Here is a 7,794-nt window from a genome sequence, read left to right on the forward strand (position 1 = left end):
TAAGAAGACCGAGCCCACATGAGACGATCACGGAACCTTCAAGAAGAACTGACTCCTCTAAACAAAATACACTAGCTAAATTTCAAAACCAAACCAACCAAACGATAAGCAAGATTAATTCAAAAAAAACAACCAAGGCTTCCTGGAACTTTTAAAATCAAAACCTATGTAAAACTTGTTCACAACTGATGTCCTAATAGAGCAACAAAATTCAAAACTTTAAACCTCCACATTGATCAGAGCATGCAAGGTCACACGGAAAATTCCAATCGAAAGCTACAATGCTAATTTCAAAGCTTGAAAGGAATCTATCCATACTTAACCTCTCCTTTCATCTTTCCTGGTTCTGGCAAGAACACAAAACTATCTTTACCATAAAAATCAAGAAGAAACTAACTGAAACTACTCCCTCCGCTACACCTTGGTTTTGGTCTACAATCATTAGCTTCTAGGTTTCTGAGCTTGAGATGCCTCAGCTGGCTTCTCTCGAGGCTCTAAGGTGAAGAACTCTCGGGATTTGCCGTCAAGCCTGAGAAGCGCTCGATTGCTCGACAAATGCATGCCGCGAGAGAGAAGGGAGGGAAGAAATTAGACCATAATCAAGCCCTAAGTTCTCTCTTTATAGCCTCTCACTTAAATAAATTTTGCTATCTTTCTAAATAGCCGTAACAATTCGCGGGCCTTATTACAATCCCTTTCCTATTTATTCCGTATTAACTACTTAAATAAATTCTACTCTTTTTTAATCAGCAATGCTCGCTTGGGCACTTGGTCGTCGTCACAAGATAACTGTAACCTAGGTCTGCTCGATCCTAATTAATTTATTTTGCAACTTGTTTCGTTTGGTAAAAATACTAAACGAACTCCAAAAGTTGCATAAAAATACTCTAAAAATTTCTAAAAATCTCTAGAATATTTCTAAAGCATTTCTAAATATTTTTAAGTGCTATTTGGACTCAGAATGAGGAAATTTGATCACGATCGATCTAATTCGATCCACATCGGTATCAATCTAGTTTGTTTCAAACATGTTGAAAATCATTTGGTGATTTTGAGTTAATTAAAGTAAATTATTTAGAATTATAATTAGAGAATTGCCTAATTAGGAATTATTTCTCTAAAGAAAATATGTAATTAGTTTTGAAAATTTATTTCCAAATCTAAAATTAGAAGATTTTGATTTGTGAAATCAAATCTTTTACAAAAATTTTATAATTTATAATTAAAGATTTTTAATTTATGAAATCAAATCTTTAAAAGATATATTTTATAAAAATATGTAATTAATGGATCATGATTTATAAAAACTTATATATTTTATATATCCAAATAAAATAATGATAACTATAAAATTAGATATGTATCTCATGTCATTTGTATGCCATATAATTGCATATTGTCATGCATGATGTGATTAGATTGTAATATGTATGTGTAATACTATGTCATGATAAGCATGTGTATCGTCATCATTTATATCATCGTATCATGTAGATAGAATATTTATATGATGTAGATGAGACAAAAATCTCCTTACACAATATTAAAACATATACCTTCCGTTAATATGGTAAGAACTAGAGTTTAAGTTCTTATTTGAGTTGTTCACCAAAGTCAAGCTCAACTTGAAATTAAATATGTTCAAATCATAAAGATACAATCTCATGATTAACGAGCTAGTTTTAAACTTGAAACATTGATTTATTGTGTCAAACCCATGATCAATGTGGATAGAGGTGAAGTTAGGTGATATGTATTTGATGTATACTTGTTAATGTGTTAACAACCTGATGTTAATGCGAAAATCAATTAGTTTCTAGTATAATGTGATAGTTGCATATAAGTGATATACAATCGGTAAACTAGTTATCTATCACTATAGCTAAGAATGACTTGTCACCAAAGTCAATGTTGTTCTTATCTATGGTGGATATCAACCAACTTGGAAAAAACCTACTATCTCTCGAATTCAAAATAAGGGTGCTTAAATTTGATAAATAAGAGGACTTTTATTACATGCAAATTGTTTACATAAATAAAATCATGTCTCTCATACATCCTTGTTTCTATATTTCTAGGTTAATCATTTAATTATGACGTTAATCTGTTCGATTTTGGACAAAACAGAGTCAAGTGAACTTCTTGGATTGGTTTCAAAGTTTGAGAATTGTTCAAGATGAGAAATTATGTCCTTGATCAACCCCTTCCAGAGTGTATATTAAAAGTCTAGTTTTTGTAAATATTTATTTAAAGAATCACATTGGTCAAATATCTACATTTATATAAGTGCAATTTGTTCAATTAATTTATATAACATGGTGTGGTCACACAAGATCATGTTATCGGTTATAAATTATAAATAGTAGCTCACGACTAAGATGGATAGGAACAAACTATTGGAATAAGAGTATTTAATTAGTTTATCTACTCTATACACTTAAGACACCGAGGTATGAAAGACCATTCGAGGTTTTTTATACCGACTATAAAGAACAATACTGCTATATATGTGTACTAATCATTATATAATAACAAGCACATATACTTAATATTTACTTTAATTTATCAAAGGTGCGATGAGTTCATAAATCAATAGACCCGATAAGTTGGAAATTATTATTTATATGTCGTGTTGTTGATCACAGAATGAAACTCGTGTCCAGAAATCTAGGTTGATGATGTCTCTCAGAGCCCATATAGTATCATATGTAAAACCCCGCAGGTGACTAGTCCTACATTAATGAAATCGAAAGTGGTACACCCTTGGAGTTAGATATTAATTAAGTGAGTCGGCCGTGAACTCATTTAATTAGTGGGCATTCTATATCTAAACACAGGAGACTAACCTCCGATGAGAGCCATAATAATGATTAGTAGTTCAATAACGCTTGGTAGGTTTATTGAATTTAGAAAGGTTTGAAGATGATGCAGCTCGAGCTCGGACGAAACTCCTCGGCTCTCGCTCGGCTGGCTTTATAGTCTTATATCCACCCTAACAACTACCCACTTTAGTAGCTCGGTGGTTGCTTCAGCTTGGAGCCCACTAAACTTGCCAGGGAGTTCATGGTGGCATTCACTAGAGCCCGTTGGTATTGTACAATAAAGGTTTAATTTTAAATCTTTCATAAGCATATGATTTAAAGAGTTTAAATTAAAATCTCCTTAGTTTCTCAAGGATTAAAATGTTGATATCTTCCTTATTTATAGTTTAAAGTAAGGAACTTATAATCTATGTTTTTAGAGAAAGATTCATCAAAAAGCATGAGTAAATAACTGCTAAGTAAAAAGATAATGAATTTTTGGCAACAAAGAAATTTCAGGATTATCGGGGGAGTTTAAAGAATTTTAAATTTTTATTAAATTTTAAATAAAATAATAAGAAAGTTTAATTATGTTTAAAACTTTTCTGTTTGAACGATAAAAAAGAAGATAGTGCTCACACAACATCTATCCTTCTCTCTCTCATGACACTATTCTTCCTCTCCTCTCTTTCTCTTCTTGCTCGCATTCATGAGCTTGGTTGTCTGATTCTTGGAAAGAGAGAAAGAAGCTTTGCTCAGATCCCGAGTTGCAGCAAGTTCATCTCAGGAGATTACAAACTAGGGAGAATAAGGAGGCTTGATTTAGTGGAGTCGTAGTTCTGACCGGCTTAATAGAAAGAGATGTATGAAGATCATGTTCATGTTAGCAGGCAACTAGTTGTGGTTTTATCATAGCTAGTTTATCTCTCTTTGTTTAGATCTGAATCTCACCCCAGGGCTAATGATTCTAGGATATCAATTTGTTTTACCTTTTGCTTTTTTTCGATCTTGTGATCTCATTCAATAATGGTTAAACCTAGGCATAACATTAAATATCGTTCGAAAAGGACTTGTTTCTGGTAGTGATGATCTCAAATGCCCTGCCTGTATTTTAACTTACTTGATCCCAAAATAAATGTTTAATCAAATTTGTACATAGGTGGATTTGGATTAATAAAGTTAAGCATCATTTGCAATCCATTTCACTCTACTTTGTGTATAATTAATCAATAATTCTCCGTTTGCGATTCTAATTTAATTTCTAAAGAAACACAATGAGTTGTTAGAAGGTTCATGACTATACAATGCATGTACAGACGATAAGACGTCTGATATCTTGAACCAAATCAATCTATCGTATCTGTCAGAGGTTGCATAGTTGGTTTAATACGCGTTGCATTAGGCGCGTGATAGAGATATGCTACACTCCTCTATGGGACTCATATATGACATATGGGACCTGGACGTTCGAGATTATATATAAATTCTGTATAATACATCATGAGTCTCAGTGTAGTTTAGGATTTTACATTTTTTTTGATCTAGATTATATAATGTTCCTGAATATAGGATGGAATATAAATATTTGTATGATTATCTGAGGGATACTTTTGAGACGTGGGGAAATAAAGCGAGAATGATGCTGCTGACTACACGATTATGTAAATGCAATACGCAATAGCCAACGAAGACACACGTGATGGAAGGCAAGTTGAAAATTATATCTATATCTTTATCTAACCATGATGTGGATGATGTGTTGTCATAAATTTCACCTGCAATAACTAAGTGGTGAGAGATATATAACCATGGTTCCATTATACGTTTGGGATGCAAACAACCTTCTTGGCTCTCCGGGGACCTTCTCCATCTGATGAGAGTTTCTGACGGTATCTGACAAAATTCCTTTGGGTTATAGGAAATTATATCGATCCCAAGGTAATCCTCATTTAATGGACTAAGTATCAAATAATACACTTTGATGCAGATCATATCCATGGATCAACCATATTTTTTACGTGACGAAACCAAACCTAATTTTTATATCATAAATTATACAACTCCTCCCGTATTGTCATACCACACGTGCAAATTATCACAGAGTTTAGGTGTAATTAAATATGGAGGAATATTATTCTAAATTTATTCTGACAAAGTTTATTTAGATTTAGGACTCAACCCACTATTATTTAGAAAATAAACTACAGCGAACTTATTGATGAGAGAACCTCTCCATGTCTCTACAGGCTTGTAGTAACTGCTGAAGATCTAATATGTTGTTTGCCTAGTTGATTCTAGTAGAAGGTTCGATATAAGAAACAGTAAGCAGGATGAGGCCAACAGCTTATACTGGAGATGCAAACTACTTATCTCCACAGCCTATGACATGACAATCAAAACCTCGAACACGGGAATCCTTCAACAGAAGCGAGAAAATGATGCCACCATGTCAGAGGACACTAGTGTGATCATATCCCTAAACGATGGTTTTATCGGAACGAATACACTGGAAAATTGGAAACCATCGATATTATTTCACTTGCACTGATCGGCATGAGGCTGGCGGACTCTAACTATAACACAAGTTTATACGCGTGGCGAACCGTCGGCGGAAGAGTAGAGGTTTCATCATATACTTATCTTTCTAAAAATATTCACAAGTCGAGCAGAGCGAGAAAGAGAGTGCGAAGAATAGATTACCGACCTAAAAGGTCTGGAGTAGAGGCGAGGGTGCTTCCTGCAACCATATCTCGATATCATTCGAGAGTCGTGCTCTTCGAGAGAGAGAACAATAAAGGTATATCTTATTCAGTGAAACATAAGGTATTCACCAACAACCTGTGGTGTGACCTGAACCGAACATATGTGCTCCAACATTAGTTCGAGATACCAAACCTAGGGCATCATATGGGCACCATCATGCCTCAATGGTGGTCTCAGAGTATTAGGGTGAGATCTACTATCATTCGATAGAATAGAACTTTGTTTTGAATGCTTATATAGAAGAATTTATTTCAATTTATTTGGCATAAACCATTTGGGATATTACATACTGTTGATAACCAAGAAAAAAAAGGTTATAAGCACGTACATATGGATATTCTCAGTACATTTAACAGCTGCTCTGATGAGGAGAAGGACAATAATTTGAAGGCTGCTTTAGTGGTTGGCTAGATTCAGGCATAGATATACTGTTCAATTTGTTACTTGATCAATGTAACGAATTACCAACAGTAGAGCGAAGATGTAGCGTTATTCTACTGATATGGAGTCTATGGCTCGCATCCGACGAAGATGATTCAATATTTTCATTCATTTATTATTCGAGATATGGTATTATCTTTAAGAGAGTCTGATGCTTGATGTCAAGAAGTATAACTGGTAGAGTAATCGAGACTCTGGTACGTGGTGAACTATACACGGAGTTTAGGAATTACAGCCAAATTCAATAGTCTATCTTTGTTTTACCTAACATGAGAAGAGAAGGAATGAACCTGAAAATGGTTAGATCGATGATGTTATCTGATTATCATCGTGATATACTGCTGAGAAGCATTGCGATTGTCCTTAGTACCTTAAATACCCCTCCATGGAATCAGGAATGAGTGCTAATCATAAAATCATATGACATGGGTAGTCCACAAATACGTATCAAAGGGATTGCGTTTCGATCGCAGATCATGTAAGTTTGTGCTCTGCTTAGGAGTTTATACAAGACACACCATGTTGTTTATAATCCTAAAAATCGGAGAATCACTCAAGTGCACCGATTTTAAAGATTGCCTGAACAAATTGTTCACGGGATTTTCTAAGAATTTAAGAGACACGTACGTCCTAGTACAAGCAAGTCGATTGAATATCTGAGCTGCGTGTCACATGCACAAATTCTTGTGGACGACTAGAGAGTGAGGTTGTTGAAACAAGCCATTCCTATGGAGATCCACTGATCCCCACATATTTGAAATGATCTCCATGGCCTGATACATCAGATTATCAATTAGATCGACAAGCGATGAATTCCTAAATAATCTATGTATTCTAATAAGGTACGAAGGCATGAACACGGTGAAAGCATGATAGATCTACAAAGAGAAGAGGATGGATGGAACCTGTAGAGGACTTCTATCGAAGCACCCGGGTAAGAGAATCATTGAAATTTTTCATATATCATTAAGTCTATCTTACTTATTAAGCTGGTCATCACCATACGATTACGAGGTTAGAATGGATGTCGACGGCCTTTTTGGAAGTCTTGGAACATCCAATGGGCGGGATTTACATACAAAGCGAATCTATGTGCTCAATGATCTGATTATGGTGATGAGCTTTAAAGATCTCGAACATCAAATATGAAGTAATCAAATATGGATTTATTCATTCCCGACGAGTCTTGTATGTGTACATAGCGAATGACGCTAAACGTGGTATTCTTCATCGATACATTTGTTAGTTAGAAACAATATCAAAGTGTTTGTTAGTATGGTAAGGACATTCACACCACATGGGACAGGTAATTCATTTCTCGGATCAAGTATAGGGATTGAAAAATACTATCCAGCTCATATCGACATCCCTTCGCTAGCATCTGAAACCTAAAGGTTTCACCCCAGTACGGGTATTTTTATTCTAAAGATGTCTCTCCGAACATCAGAAGATGAGAAGCGAAATGCCTTATGCTCAATGCCTCATGAAGCCCAATGTATATTCTATCACAGCGACCCGAGATCCGCATGCACATTTGCTGCTGCAGAATTGTTGGATAAGTAACCCGGACATTGGATTGGGTGGGCGTTATATGCACTCGAAGGACTAGATACGCAGTTTACTCAGCTACAATGGGTTTGTTACCTCCCAAGGACAAGAAAAGCAAAGGTGGATTAGGATGGAGCTAGCAGGATGTGGTTCAGAACATTTAGACTCAACCACAAGATATTAGATCACACACAAGGCCGGAGAGATGTAGTGAGGAACTCTACGGACTTAGATGTGATTC

The sequence above is a fragment of the Zingiber officinale genome, chromosome 11A (genome assembly GCF_018446385.1).
Source record: "Zingiber officinale cultivar Zhangliang chromosome 11A, Zo_v1.1, whole genome shotgun sequence".
Lineage (NCBI taxonomy): Eukaryota > Viridiplantae > Streptophyta > Magnoliopsida > Zingiberales > Zingiberaceae > Zingiber > Zingiber officinale.